At 43.1% G+C, this 16,144-nt stretch overlaps 1 long non-coding RNA gene across 1 annotated transcript in view; it reads left to right on the top strand.

The window, feature by feature from the left end:
* The first annotated feature begins 1,311 nt into the window (after positions 1 to 1,311).
* LOC148107187 (uncharacterized) overlaps positions 1,312 to 16,144 on the top strand; it is a 52,889-nt gene continuing 38,056 nt past the window's right edge. The window contains exon 1 of the long non-coding RNA XR_015722923.1: positions 1,312 to 1,405. This is a non-coding gene — a long non-coding RNA (uncharacterized LOC148107187). The remainder of the gene's footprint in view (positions 1,406 to 16,144) is intronic.

A 16,144-nucleotide genomic window follows, 5' to 3' on the forward strand; every position in this document is an offset into this window, starting at 1 on the left:
TTATGACTTGTGAATTGAGCACCTTTTGTTTTGCTGCTTGCTAACAGAGCATACCTTTTTGAGAATTCATTTTCCCAGCACATGATATGTGATCAAAAGACAATTAGTAATTTCAATTTGAGACAGATGAGTTATGGTCTATTGGTGAGAACTTGTACAATTCTGGTTGTTAGAGATCTGCTATGCGAAGGTACAGGCCAGCCCCAGGGGAGAACTGCAGACAGGAAAGGGTGCTTCTCTGGCATAGGGGCTCCAGCAGGACTAGAATTTGAATTTTTGGACTTTTTGATATAAAGGGAAGAAAAGCAATATGACTGCTGTCACTGTGAGAGAGCTTTGTTTTATGGTTAAAAGACAGATGTGGAATTTAGGTCTCATAAACCCTAGATCTTCTCTGCCAGTGACCCTATGTGGGGCTTAAGTCAACCTCACTCTCCTCAGTTCCCTCTTCCTATAAAAGCAGAGAGCCAACCAAGACCTAAAGAGTCAGAAAACAGGTATTCTAATCCTGGGTCCACCATGTTGAGTTGAAAGAAGTTTGATTGTTGAAACCTGTGTTTCCTTCTAAAGGAATTCCTTCCTCCTTCTCCATCTAAAGGCATCCCTTCCTTCTTTTCCTTTTGGTAAAGTCTCTCTACTGGTTGGCAATCCTTGAAATCAGAAACAAGACTTATCTCTTCAGTCCCTTGTAGAATTAATCCCCCAAATCATGCTTGCTGAATACATGCATGAACCACAACACTGAGGTTTGATTTCATCTATTTCAAGTGCCTTGGGACCCTTGGAGCGACACCTTGTATGGACATGCCAACAACGGCCTTCAAAGGCATGACTTCGGTTCCTTACAATTATGGGCATGCCAGCGAGGTTTGGTGTTTTTTTGAGAGAGTGAACACATTCCTTCTTCATTTCATATGAATTATCTTCCTCTCTCAAAGACCATTTCTTAACATGGCTTCCTCTTTCTTGTGGACCCCATTCCACTCCTGGATCTGACCAGGGAAGCATCCCCAGGTATGCTTTCTCTGCCAAAGGATTGAGCCAGATTTGAAACTTTCTTTGCTACTGGTTATTGGTATGACTTGAGATGAGTTACCATATCTTTTAGAATCCATTTTTCCATCTGCTCCATGGGGAGTATATTCTTCTGTTGCTTCTATTTTTCTCATGGCAACATAGTAGTGAGAATCAAATGAGATGATTTTCTTCTGAAAACAGTTGGAAAACCCAGAAGGGGCTACAGGAACCAAAGGTGAAATTTTTGTAATTACCACTTACCAGCGTCATCAACAACTTAGTTGTTTTTTCTTCCCAGCCACATCAGAGATTCCCACTGATGCCATGTAAGGAAAGACAAGGAAGCAGAGAATTAAAAATGCCACTGTGGAATTGGAGAAAATTTAAAGTGAGTATATGCCATTTTATATTCATTCATTCATTCATTCATTCATTCATTCATTCATATTTCCCTTAAGTAAGTAATTATTGAACATCAATCATATACAAAGATGAATCAAACATGATTCTGATCTTGTGGTTCTTTCCAAATGGTAAGAGAAATAGTGCTCTTATCTTCAAACCAATAAAATGAAGTAGGAAATGATAGGCATTCCTCTGATAAGAGAAATATCGTTCATTGCTGTGATTGCACTGAGAGGGAGAGAGAATTTGTCATCAAGGGACAGGAAGGCTTATTATGAGAAATGGTTTCTAGCTGAGCCTTGGAGCATGGGGAGGATTTGAACTTACAGAATGGGGTGGGGGAGGGAGGGCATCCAGGCAGAGGAATGGCTGGAGTGAACTCCTGTGACTTTGAAGTCCCCTTGACCTCCAGCCTGGGTTGTGCTCCTGGTTTGAAGATTTTTTTTTTTCATCTTTTTTATTTTTATTTTTTTCCTTTGATCTTGCTTAAGTTGCAAAAATGGTCCACTATCTCACCATGCAGTCGATCTGAGCATGAGAGACTCATGGCCCCTACTAGTAATAACCTTGGCTGCACATTATGCAAAAAGGCCATCAAAAATTCTCCTTCTGGAATGTGAGGTTCACTTCAAAGCCCTCTTCTGTTGACCAAGCCTTGGGAGATGTCATGTTCAATCATCGCTTCTCAGTTACTGGGTTTCCCCTGCCTTGCTGTGAGATCAAAGGAAAGGAGAGTTCCATCATATAAGAGAAAAGAAGGTTCATTGCCTTTAGGTAGCTGATGTGGAACAGAAATTAAATGAAGGAGGTCAAGAAACTGTTAGTCCAGGGTGTGGGAAGAATCCTCAACTGTCTGAGATACCAAGACAAGGTGGAAAACAAAGCGAGGCCCCCACTGCATTCCAGAAGATCAGACTTTGCCTTAGGGTGAATGCTTGCGAGACCATCATTTATGCGACTCACCAAGCTGGAAGCAGGGACCAGTCCTCTAAGTTAGGTTCCACTGTGTGGCTCTTTCTTCTTACCATGTTCGAGAAGCAACATAAACAGAGCAGGCATTTATTGATCCTTACCTGGATATATGTTGATGTATAAAGTTGGGCTACATTAGAATAGAAGATGATTATTTTTATGGGCTGATAAATTTTTAAAAATTGTGTTCAACCTAGAATTGGTAGCTTTTTATTTTGCTGAATCAAGGACATTAGACTTAAAGGACCTCTCCAACTATAAACTGATCGTCAGTATTTTAGAAGGGAAGAGAATTCTGTGCCAATTATTGGGAAGAGCATAATCTCAGACTAGAGGGCAGACCTTCCTAAAAGAGCAACGTGGGTAATCTTCCACCTATGCTTTTGCTCTAAAATGTTTCAGATCGCCTCATGGTGAGCCCAGGTCATGGGTGTGGCCTTTGGGGTCCCGTGTATCAGAGGAGAGCTGGCTTTACTAGTCTGTTTGGGAAAGATCCTGAATGGGTTGAGGAATTTCAGGGGTGCGTGGATGGTTTTGAATATAGTCACATCAGTCCTGACAAGGTGTATTTCGTACTGGCATCATACTTCCTGGCACTTGGTGAGATGATGGTATGGTCAGTTCACTTTTTTTCTGACTCATTTGTGGGAAGGGAAATTAACTTCTCTGGGAACCCATGTTTGTATTAGTGTTAAGTAATTTGTCTGCTGTTTAATGATTTATATACACAGTGCAAAAAGGTCCCAGAATTGCCTTCCTGATTGTTCTACACACAACCTCTTCCTACCCCCCAGCCCCATTCCTTTATTCCACTCCAGGTCAGAGAAACCATTCAGTTTTGTGTCTTAGGGAATCCACCCAAGACACTATTCTTCAGCTTAGTCGTTCCTTATATATATATTTTTATACCCTATTGATAATTGGGCTTTTAGATGAATACAAAGGCTTCCTGAGGGCGCTTAGGTAGGTACTCTGTGGTATTTTGTGCTATAACATGCTGACCTGCTTTGCCTTCTTAACTCAGCAATTAGTCTCCTCCCAAACTTGATGCACCCCTTTTGGATTGTAAATTGTGATCCTCTGATTTATTTCTCTCCAGTTCATGTGCCTAATGTGGATGGGCCTTCAGTGCTCATTAAAACAGAGACGTTTATTTGAAGGGTTGCTCTGACATTGTTCTGCTGGGCCCTCATATATTATACTTCTCCATACCGGCTATCTATAATTTAGTGTAGTGCTCCTATTCAGGTAATGTTCAGCATTTGCAACACTTATGAGTAATTGACAGTATACAATGGTATCGATAAATCAGATGGGCCAGGCCCAGTCCTTGACGGTCAGTTTCTCTGTCTATCAAGGAGGAAAGCTGAAAATCAGTGGCTGCCATCAACTGGGAGCTTTTCAGATCATAATGTCAGAGAAAGCACATTTGTTGGCTTTTATTATTAATACATTTTGAGTGGCTGTTTAAAATAGATCTCCCTGGTTGGATAAGGAGACATGAAAAGAAAATGATTCCTTGTTATTTTTTTAAGTTATTGCCGTTGATTTCAAAGGAATGACTCATTTTGACAAAGTGAGTGAACTTGAGTTGTAATATATATAATAGGCGGAATGATATAGGAGACTTCAGGTTGTGTGATGTGGCATGTATGTCACAGAGCCAGCAAAATGAGGATTTATTTTCTTGAAATGCAAATCTGGAATGAGGTGGCTCTGGGATCCCCATGCAGTGTTATGCAGTAGCGTATACAATAGCGTGTCACAGAGCATTATAGTGTGTCTGGAATGCTCTTGTAAATGTTCCATTGCCTCGGGGTAGTTATAGGTTTTTAAGAGAGACATACCACAAATTTCCATTGTTGGTCATGAGTACCCTACATTAGCTCAAAACTGGGCATTGCCACTTCATAATAATTCTTCCTGAAGTGCGGAGAAAGACGGAAGGGTCAAAAGTTTGCAGGAGGAAATGCTTAGCAGAGTCTCCGAGGGAAAGGTACCTTCTGGTTCGTGAAAATTCCAGTGCTCTGAAGTACAAATCTTTAGGAAGCTGGGCTAGATGGGATTAAAATGCAGGAGCTCTAGGGGCAGGTTGGCCTCTGGATTTTATGTCCTGGCTCTGCCATGATGCACCAGTCACGTGACCTTGGGCAGGTTACTTATCTCTTATTAGAACCTCGGTCTCCTTGTCTGTAAAACAGGGAGATAAAATGCTCATCTCATAAAGATGTTTTGAAGAATAGATGATTTGATACACACAAAATACCTGGATAAATGCTGAATATTTTTAGTTTTCCTCCCCTGTACTTCTGGAGAAGATATGAAGCCGTCAGGCAGCTTCTAACTGGAGACTCAAATTTCCAGGCACCCTGAAGAGCAGTGCGACGGTCACAGGTTAAAGATGGAACCCTGAACTCTGTACCGAGAAAGAGCCATTTAATTAGGGCTCTGGCTGACAAGGCTATCTCTTTATATCAACCTTGACTAAAATCGTTTGTACCTGTTAGTAAAAATAAAATATGTCTTACAGGTAAATTTGATTTTTCACATCTTGTTTCTCAGGTCAGAGAGACTTTCTTGTGTTGATGTGTGAAATTAAGTCTTAGAGTCCTACTCAAGCTAGAAACGCCTGTCTTTAACAGTAAAAACATAAATACCAGTCTTCATTTGGGAGTGCATACGTGGGAAGGCAGGTGTGTAGCCCTCACTTGCAATAGGAGACAATAATGATTATTGTTTTCTGAGCAGTCAGTGCATGCTAAAAGCAGGAGGCTCCACTATTTTGTTCCATTAATTTGACCCTTTGGGTCTTCCAGATCTTTCACTTTGTTCTTTCCCCCAAAGCTGTTATGGTCTAAATGTTTGTGTCCCCCCCCACCCCCAGATTTGTATGTGGAAAACCCAACTCCCAAAAGTGATGATATTAAGATGTGGGCCCTTTGAGAGGTTCTTAAGTCATGAAGGTGGAGCCTTCATGAATGCGATTAGTGTCCTTAGAAAAGGGCCTCTGAGAGCTAGCTCCCTCCTTCCAGCATGTGATGACCCAGTCAGAAGTCAGCAGTCTGCTATTGGAAGAGGGCCTTCACTAGAATCTACCCTGCCGGCATCTTGATCGTGGACTTCTAGCCTCTAGAACTTCGAGAAATGAATTTCTGTTGCTTATAAGCCACCCACCCTGTGGTATTTTGTAATAACAGCCTCAACAGGCTAAGACAGAAACCAGGAGAAACTGGTTTTTTTTTCCTTTTAAAATCGAATTCATGATATTAATGGCATATATAAGCAAAGCAAAATAAAGCAAAACAATTGACTAGCTAAGGAATCACTCTGACCAAAGGATTACGTCTAGGTAGTTATATAGAAAACTACAAAAACCCACTGGGGAAAATTTCCCTGGGTAGAAATAAGCAACACAAAATAAAAAAGGCAATGACTAAAATTGCACGTGGTAATTTTTTTGAGTAAGCAATTATGATGGAAAAATCAAATATTTGTGAAAAAATTTGGATCTGAAAAGACTGAAGTAGAAAAATGGGATCTGGCAAAAATATTGGTTGCAGAAAGACCAGACAAAATAACAACAAATATGTTACAATGAAGGTGCTAGATCCTGTAAACCTGATAAGGGTATAAAACTAATCAGTGAACTAAATTTATGCTGTGAATTTTACAAGAAAAAGCATTAATTCCAATGAAAACAAGTTTAGTAAAATAGAAATGAAGACGGAAAAAAATTGGATATCATTTAACTAATCCAGGAGTTAAATTCACTTACTGGAGTTCGCTTCTGCAAGTACCTCTTTATAAAGAGGTATTACTGTTGGTGCTATTCAGGCCTCCCTTCTGTACAACAGGCTCCAAGGATATTGTGTCAGATCAAGCCCCAAATCCTTGCCGGGGCCCTAGGGCCCTCCATGGCCTGGCCCTGGGCCCCTTGTGCTCTCATTTCCTCCACTCAGCCCTGTGCCCTGTGGTCCATGCTCCAGCTGCACTGGCTTCCTTGATGTTTCCCGCACAGGCCAAGTATGTGTTCCTTGGGCCCTTCCTCTGCCTGGAGTGTTCTTCCTGCAGTTATCACCTAGCTCACTGTCACTTCACGCCGGCCCCCACCAACCGTCACTCCTCGGGGAGAACTTATACTACCCACTCACTCTCCACCCCCTTCCCTTCCCTTCTTTTTTCTCATAGTAATGGCTATTTCCTGATATTATTTTATCTATCTGTTTATTTGTCTACCTATTGGGCCAGAATGTTAGCCCTCAAGGGTTTGGTTCACTGCTCAGTCTGCAGGGTCTCAAAGACAGCCTAGCATGTAGGAGGCCCAACAAATATTCGTTGAGCAAATTCTGCATTAAAATGTTTGTATTTGTTAACACAGTGCCAGTGTTTCTCCTGGATCAGACTCCAGGGCCGAGTCGTCCACTGAGTCAAAATTGAAGGAGAAAAATGTTAAGATCCAAATATCCTGCATCACCACAGCCTGTGCTCAGCACGTGTGGCCAACATTAGTGCTGCTGCTAACAGTTCTGATTTTCAACCTTCTGGGCCTATGGTCAGATTGCACTTCCCTCCTGCAGATAGGTGTGGCCATAGCACTGGACTTGGCCAGTGAAATGTGAGCAGAAGGGACATGTGTCACTCCCAGCTGGAAGCCTTTCAGAGCGAGTGTGCCCCTTTACAAGCTCCCTTCTTCCTGTTGTGGGGAATGGTGATACTCTAGGCCATGGTGGCTTTATTGGCTTTGGTCCTGGAGTGAGGATGGCATGGACTAGGGCATGTCCTCAGTTGGACATGCAGCATGAGGTGATACGCTCCTTTTGTTCTTTTTGGGCCACTGTGATTTTTAGGGTTGTTTGTTGCGTAGCTGTCTAATACAACAAGTTACACGTTTATCTGGTTTAAGTTTTCTGTGGTCCGTAGGAGGCAGGTCATTATTATTCCTACTCATCACTGTGGAAATTGAACTCGCAGATGTGAAGTGATTTCCCAAAAGTCACGCAGCTACTAAGTGGCAGAACTAAAATTCAAATCCAATTCTGGCTGATTCCATGATCGGAGGTCTTAAACATAGGCTTGTCTAACTTCTCAGTATGTTATTAAATGTGCGATAGTCTGTATGGGCAAAAGTGTGCTCCTAAGAGCTTCAGTGGCCTCATTCAAAACTGGAGAACCATTGAAATCCTCTTGAAACCAGGTGACACATCAGCGACCAAGAGAGAAGATCATCAGACATGTAGATATCACGTTTCCTCTGTCAGCACATAGAATGAATTAAATATTAAAACCCACTTGAAGGTAATTTGAGTTGCTGACTTTGAAAGAGAGCTGAAATCGTTCTTACCTGGGTAAGATTTTATTTATTTCACCTATCTCTGTTTAGGAATTTGGAAAACCCCACTGGCTCTACATAAAAACAAAATAGGTTGAAGAAACAAACTGAAAAACAAACCTATTTCAGGAGGCTCAGTATATTCTCTCTCTATGTGGACTTAGAGGAAACCAGACTTTCTGAAGGTCTTGGGAGGGCATGGGCCAGGGCAAATTGCATCAGGAATGTGCCTCAGATGCAGGTAGTTTCAGGTTTCTGAGCCTGTAGTGATGATAAACCCGCCCTACAAACGCAGGACAGAGCTGGTGCGGGTGGGCGGCGGTAACTCCTACTGCTGAGACCCTCTGACTGACACCCCCTTTTCTTTTAATCAGACAGGAGTTGGGCTTGTTGTCATGGCTGGGTTTTGTTTCCCAGTGGTTTTCTATATTTCTCTTCAGATCAATTATGATTTGAATTCAATTTCCAAGTTAGGGGAGGAGGGCTACTCACTCCTCACTCCATATAGGACTATCCAGGCAAGCAGAGAATTACTCAAATATGAAGAAAACTACTTTTGCAGATTTGCGATGCTATAGTTATTTCATTTGCAGAAAAAAATGTGCTGTAATGACTTTATCTTGGGATATCAGCTGTAATGCGTGCACGAATGAGGTCTAACTAATGAAGAATTGCTGAATCCCTTCTTGTGGGACCATGTGCTTAGGTCATGGTTGTGAACAAGTTGACGTGTGGATGATTTTCTATTTTACCCATGTCTCAGAGCAGGGTAGGACAAGGGGCAGGCAGGATCCCCAGAGAAGGGACTGAATGTGGCCCTTTAAAAGACTAGTCTGTCACAGTGCAGCGTGTCTCATGTTCATTAACATGGGGACATCCACAAACTGGGCTTGTAGCTTTGTTTCTCTTTCGGGTTGAACCTGCAAAATGCAGGCTAGTCTTTTCATCTACAGACGTCTTCCTCTTGATCGAAATCAGGCCTGTTAGGAAGAGTTCCGCATGGCATGTCTCTGGACTCATGAAGGGCCCTCTGGACTGCTGGTCCTAAAACAATGTAAGGTAAGCCGGGGTTCCAGAGAGCTCCCTGGGATTCCATGAGCACCGAAGGAAAAGGTAGGGATCCTTCTTCTAACAAATCTCTTCTAAAGAAAGCCATCAGGACAAAAGGCAATTGTGGGCACTAATAAAAAGCCGAGAGAAGAGAAAATCAATAATCCCCTGTGTGTGGCTCTGAACACCATTCTCTGTGGTCAGGAATCAGGTGGTTTTATCAAGTGTGCGCATGTGTATGTGTGGGAATCCACACACTAATGCTGCAGGAGGGGTTGGAATGGAGCAGAAACAGCAGCAGAGAGATTGATGGAGTTCTTGCCAAACTACATGACTAAAAGAGTCTCATTAAGAAGATGTGCCCTGGGAGGAGGAGGTGATGACTTTGCTTTGGAGGGGTGAATGGGCTGAGTCTGGGAAGGAGAGACAGTCCTGAAGCCTTGAGGTGACTCTAGAACTTCCATGGCCCAATGGCAAGTGTTGTGGGTTGAAAGGTGTTCCCCCCAAAATATGTCCAAGTCCTAACCCCTAGTACTTGTAAATGTGATCTTATTTGGAAATGGGGTCTTCATAGACATAATCAAGTTGAGATGAGATCATACTGGATTAGTGTGGGCCCTAATTCAGTGACTGGTGTCCTTAGGAAAAGAGGGAAGGGCATTGTGTGGTGACAGAGGCAGAGATGGAAAGGTGCAGCTGCAAACTGAGGACATCAGAGATTCCCAGCAACGATCAGACACCAGGAAGAGGCATGGGAGGATTCTTCCCTGGAAGCTTCAGGGGGGAGTATGCCCCTGCCTATACCTTGACTTCAGACTCCTAGCCTCCAGAACTGTGAAAGCACACATTTCTACTGCTATAAGCCATTTAATTTGTGATTTTTGTATGGCAGGCCCTAGGAAATTAGGACAGTAAGCAAAGGGCCATCGTCTTCAGCCTCAGGGCAGTGGGCGATGGTGAGCAGAACTCGGACTACCGGTGAGCAGTGAAGGCTTGGAGGTGCTGGGAAGTCAGGCAGTCTATTGACGGTGACATTGGATGCATACTGGGAAGGGGTGGCTTATTGGTTCTCTCTGATTTCTCATTCAGTGAGCCTAGGGGTTGGTTGGTTTGGCTGCTTGCAGGAGCATTTAGCACTCAGGAATTCAGGTAGGGCCAGGTTCTTCAACCCCTGACCTCCATCACCCTTTGTGACAGATGCATTTTCTGAAGGTGGCCATGACAATACCTCCCATCCCTCTTGCTCTTTGAAACTTGCTACTCCCCCATCATACATGAAGTCTAATTCTCCTCTTCTGAGTCTGGGCAAACCTATAACTCCCTTGTAACGAATAGAATGTGGTCAATATGATGTGGCATGGTTTCAAAGTTAGGTAATGAGAGGCAATGCCGCTTACATCTTGTGCACTGGACCAGAGACTCGATCTGGAGCCCGGAACCACCTTATAAGTAGCCCAGCTGCCCTATAGCTGCCATGTTGTGAGGAAGGTCAAACTAGCCCCCATGGAGAGACCCCATGGAGATGCCCCAAGACTATATGAAGAGAGATTGCTGCTGAGACATTTGCCAGCTACTCTCAGTCCCTTTCCCCTCAACCTACACTGTTCTAGCTTCAGCCACGATCTGATCCTGAGCTAAAGCCACTGACCTTGTTCTTCCTAAATTCTGACGTGCACAAATTGTGAGCAAGAATAATTGTTGGTTTAAGCCCCTAAATTTTAGGGTGACTTATTATGCAACAATAGTATCTAGAACCTCTTCAAACCTTTGCCCAAAGGCCACTTCCCCTCTGAGACCTTCTCTGACTCTAGACGTCATGGCTTCCTCCCCTGAAACTCTCCTTTCCCACATAGCTACTAGCTACTCCAGTTCTCAGCATTTCCCTTCATTCATAGCTCAGTTTTACTGGTGCCAATCTCCATTTTCTTCAGTTTGCCTGGGGAAGGCTACTTCTTTCCATCCTTTTATTATGCAGAATTTGGTGTGCTCCACCAGCTACCTCCATCCAGGTGGGCTACACCCAGCTCAGCTCTCTCAGTAACAAAAAGGTCTGTCTCCAGGGACCAGATCTCACCCTCCTTAAGGGGCAGGCTTTGGGCTCCAGTCATGCAGATGAGGTTTTTAATATAACAAGAAAACATTATTTTAGTTAATCATGAACTCAAATGATAAGTTCATCTGGGGACCGTGTCTTATTCATCTTTGTACCCTAGGTTCACTGCTTGAGGGAGAAAAGGCTCTGGTTGGATGGATGGATGGATGGTTGGGTAAAGGGATGAATGAAGAGAAATGCTTGAAAAATATAAAGTGGAATTTGCAACTTGGGGCATATGTGCTGCCATTTCCAAATTCTGTGCCCATGGAAGACCTGGTTAACAGACCCCAGTACTCTTTCTGGGGATTAAAAAGGCTGCCTCACCTTATTTTTGAATTATAAATAGAAGCTAGCAATCAACCGTATTTTGTACTCGAGAAGACTAAAAGCACAAAGACTCTTTTTTGGAACTTCAATTTATTAAAAATATTGTTAAAATAGAAGTCAAAACTCTGTATACAACTGCTCCCTGACTTTCTTCTAAGGTTTAAGCAAAGTTCATTGTGCTAATATACATGTTCCTGTGCTTTTAATGTGCATAGATTTCACATTAAGAAGAAAATGTTCTGACACATTATGGCCTTTGCTGTTGACTGGAGTGTGGTGAAGTCTTTAAGTAAAGAATTCATCTCAAAAGGGGACGAAAGAATAAAGCAAAGTGTGGGATTCTGGAAGTCAATATGGTCAATAGTGCTGTGTTGTTTACAACCAATCACTTACCAGGATGGACAGGACCAACGGAGAAAGGAAATTACCCACTCGCCCACATAATTGCACCAATTGCTAGAATCGGTTAATAGGCCATAAAAAAAAAATCAATCCCAGAGAAGCATAAAGAGATACATATGAGAGTAGAACTTGGTTATTACTGGTCTTCATTCACAGCCACGTTTGAGCACCTTACTCTTTATTAGCAGGATGACAGTTCTGACAAATTATCCTGTCAGTCTCTGCTTTTGTGCCCTCTTTTTATTGGGAGTGAGTCTTTTTCTTTTCTCTTCTTTCTGTGTTTTGATTTTCATAGCACTGTGCCTGGATTCTGTGGCAAGGAAGGGGGTGTTATTAGGGGAAGAAAAGAAGCTTTTGTTGTGCATGGACCAGTACCAGGGAGAGTGTCAAATTCCTTATGCAACTTGTCTCATCTGGTGAACCTCCCACCGGCCACCAAGAGGTAGCTATGATTGTGATCTTTACAGAGGAGGAAACTGCGATTCAGAGAAGTGAAGTCACTTGCAACATAACGAGAGAGGGGATTCGAATTTACATCTGTCTGTCTGAGCCAAAAGTCTTGCTTTTTCTATTGAACAAGTCCTTGATTTCTTATCCAAAAGGTTTGGGACCAGATGTGTGTTGAAATTCAGTAGGGTACAGAATGGGGACATGATGCATATCGCATATATTACTTAATACTCCCGATGGGGTCTGGAGCAGCACCCTGTAGTCAACCCATTAATATTTCAGCAGTGAAACATCAACATTGAAACTAACTAGGGTAAATAAAAGTACAAATAGCCTTATTATTTGGTTGCCAAGTGATTCTGCACCTATTTTGTGAAATGTTTCATTTTCAGAGCTTTGGGATTTCATAATTTTGGATAAGAAACCGTATCATACTGTCTCCCAGGAGAGAGTTTGCACACATTTGTCCTCTCTCCCAGAAAACTCTGAAATGGAGCTAGTCGGAGTTAAAGAACAAAAACAAAACCAGAAACAAAAACCTGCTGTTGTTGGTCAATGGCCAAGCTGATACACACTTGGCACTTAAGAAATGAAAACGGCTTTGAGAACAAACTGGTGGCAGAACCGTAATAGTCCTTCACAGGGCTCCCAAGTGCAGAGAGGTAGGAAGGTCAGGGGTCTCCCATGAATTAATCGCATCCAGGGTCCATTGAACTGGAATTCTAAACTGCAATCCACGCACAGCAGCCATTTGGACCTCCGAAGAAACTGAGACTCTGCTTCTCTTTTCACTCCCCCTCCCCCCGCTTCAGATACCTCTGAGGATTGATGGGTGTGTCAGAGAGCCACTGGTGTTTGTCCCAAGTAATTGGATTGACCCTTTGAAGAAAAGGTTAGTTCAAATGAAATGAAATTTTCAAGTGGAGGGGCAGATTCTCATCCTGCAACATCTGTAGTTCACTTGGAGGACGGGTTTTCAGCCCTTGTTCTATTATTTCATGATTCTCTATCATACTAGGTACACTTACCAAAATCTCCCCCATCCCCGTCCCCCCATCCCATCTCTTTTGTTCATGTCATTTGACCACTTTCCCTGCCACCCTATGGTCGCAGCTCGTTGGGCCAAGCTGGACCAATCTCATTTTTCTCTCTTGGATATTGAACACAAGACACAGAAACTGAGTAAATCAGGTTGTTGAGAACTCTGGGTTTTTAAGGTCACATCGGGTTAGGCCAGAGTCATGGCCTCAGGACCCTGCCCTCACCTTCTCCTCACCTTGGCATGCTGTAAAGGAACAGAAACCAAAAGGATGATCCTCACAGAAGAGATTTTAATGAAGTATATTCCAGAAACAAGTGGAAAGGGAGAGGGAGAGAGAGAGAGAGAGAGAGAGAAAAAGAGGGAGAAGGAAAGAAAAAAACTGAGTATTGAAGCTTGGTTAGCACTTGGTTTATTGATACCAAGTCTGGGTTCTCCAGAGAAACAGAACCAATAGAGATTGATTATCTATCTATCTATCTATCTATCTATCTATCTATCTATCTTTACTATAAGGCATTGGCTCATGTGATTATGGAGGCTGAGAATTCCAAAATCTGCAGCCAGTAAGCTGGAGACCCCATGGTGTTGTTCTAGTTTGAGTCCAAAGCCCTGAGAATCAAGGGAGCTGATGGTGTAAGTTACAGTCTGAGTCCAAAGGCAGGAAGAGATGGCTGTTTTGACTCAAAGACAGGCAGAAAGAAACCTTTCTTATTCAGCCTTTTTTCTACATAGGCCTTCAGTAGATTGGATGAGGCCCACCCACACTGGGGAGGACAGTCTGCTCTATTCAGCCTACTGATTCAAATAACAATGTCATCCAGAAACACCCTCACAGACACAACCAGAAATAATGTTTAGCCAAATATCTGGGCACCCCATGGCCCAGTGAAGTTGACACATAAAATTAATCATCACAACCCTTGTAATAGATCTTCTTTCAAGGCAGGGTGTCTAAATGATCCAGAGACGAGGGATTGGTGGGAGCCTTGAGAGCTCTTGGAAATGCCCTATCATAGTCTTCAGACATCCTTCCTGAAGAAGCTGTGGGAGAACTTATCAGACCCCACTCTCTTCCACAATGCTCCCTTCCAACTGTCCCTCCCCCTGGAGGAAGCTCAGCAGTGGAGTGGGGCTCCTTGCCTTTCACACATTTTAAAAGGAGGTTGGGGGTTCCTGGGTGGCTCAGTCAGTTAAGCATAAGCATCTGCCTTCAGCTCAGGTCATGATCCCAGGGTCATGGGATGGAGCCCCATGTTGGGCTCCCTGCTCAGCAGGGAGTCTGCTTCTCTCTCGCTCCCTGACCCTCCCCCCTACTTGTGCTCTTTCTCGTTTATTTCTCAAATGAATAAATTTTTAAAAAATCTTAAAAAAAAAGAAATAAAGTGAGGTTGGACCAGATCAATGTTTCACAAAGTATATACAAGATAATTTTAAAAAGGACATGAGCAAACACTTCTTTTACCATTGGGGTATTTTCATGTGTATTAGACAAACCTGTAATTTATATGTTACATTAGTCAGGGTAGTTAGGCCATGCTGTGTAACAAATAGGCTATTATAGAGTAAAGGATTAGCTCAGCAGGTCTGGGTGTTTCCAACTCTAAACATTCCAAAGAAAGGTTTGGTTCTTGCCCAGCTCCTGGGAGATAACCTCTAAGCCCTTGGACCAACATGTCTATTAAGAGTGCCTTTGCTTACCTGAGATCTGTGCCACATTGGATAGTCTAGGTTCACAGTGTGATTTATGGTGGGGGTCTCAGGCCACAAAGTATTAGCTGGACCTCTGGAGGGAATGGAACTAAGGTTAGCCACATGGGTGATCAGCCATGCCTATTTAATAAAATCCCTGGACACCAAGGCTTGGGTAAATTTCCTTGGTTGGCAGAACTTCATGCATGTTGTCACTGTCAGCGATGGGAGAATTCAGTGCTGTTCATAGGACTCAACTGGGAGAGAACAACTGGATGCTTGTGCCTCGTCTCTCCTGGATTCTGCCCTGTGTGCCTTTTCCTTTTCTGATTTGATTCTCTACCCTTTCACTGTCACGGACTGCAACTCTGAGTATGACAACTTTCTAAGTTCTGTGAGCCCTTCTATTGAATCACCGAATCCAGGTTGACTTGGGGGACCCCCAAACACAGCTAAAAAAGAAAAAATCTCAGTAGCTCAGTAAATACGTTTTTCCCTCTTCATGTAAAGTCTGGTGCATGCTGGAGGCTCTTCTCTCCAGCACTCCTCTGAGCAGTTAGGATGCCGAGTACTGCTATTTCAGAATCCATTGTTTCTAGGCACACAGGTGGCAGAATGAGAGCAAGGGAGAACACGTGGGATGTTTTAGGAACCAGCTTTGTAAATGTTTCACTTCTGCCCAGATTGCATTGGCCAGAATCCAGTCACATGGGGCCAACCTAATGCAGGGAGGTTGGGAGGGGCAGTCTTCCTGTGTCACTAAGAAGGGGAAATTAAACTGGTGAGCATCCAACTAGTCGTCATCACCTACATCAAGTCCTTGACTCTGTGGATATTAATGCCTAAGGTAAAGTCAATTTTATATAAGTATAAAAAGTGTGTTGGTTTATAGAAAGATATTATTAGGAGTGCCTGGGTAGCGCAGTCGTTAAGCGTCTGCCTTCGGCTCAGGGCGTGATCCTGGCGTTCCGGGATCGAGTCCCACATCCGGCTCCTCGGCTGGGAGTCTGCTTCTTCCTCTCCCTCTCCCCTGCTGTGTTCCCTCTCTCGCTGGCTGTCTCTCTGTCACATAAATAAATAAAATCTTTTTTAAAAAAAGAAAGATATTATTAAAAAAGTACAGATAATGCACAATATGACAAAAATCCTGAAGCAGTAGCTGAATTACTGAAGTTTGAGTAACACTGGACCAGATAATGGCCATGGGGACATTTTGGTCACAGTGTACTTCTATGATGATACCAACTGATGGACACCACAGTGTTCTACAAGGTTCCTGGGTCTGGTAGTTTACAATGTTAGGAGTTTGAAATTTTAAGTCAATTTCTCTAGAAATCTAGGATAGGAAAAAATAATGGAAGGAAAA

The sequence above is a fragment of the Ursus americanus genome, chromosome 34 (genome assembly GCF_024610735.1).
Source record: "Ursus americanus isolate L20-20 chromosome 34, mUrsAme1.1.p, whole genome shotgun sequence".
In the NCBI taxonomy this organism is placed as follows: domain Eukaryota; kingdom Metazoa; phylum Chordata; class Mammalia; order Carnivora; family Ursidae; genus Ursus; species Ursus americanus.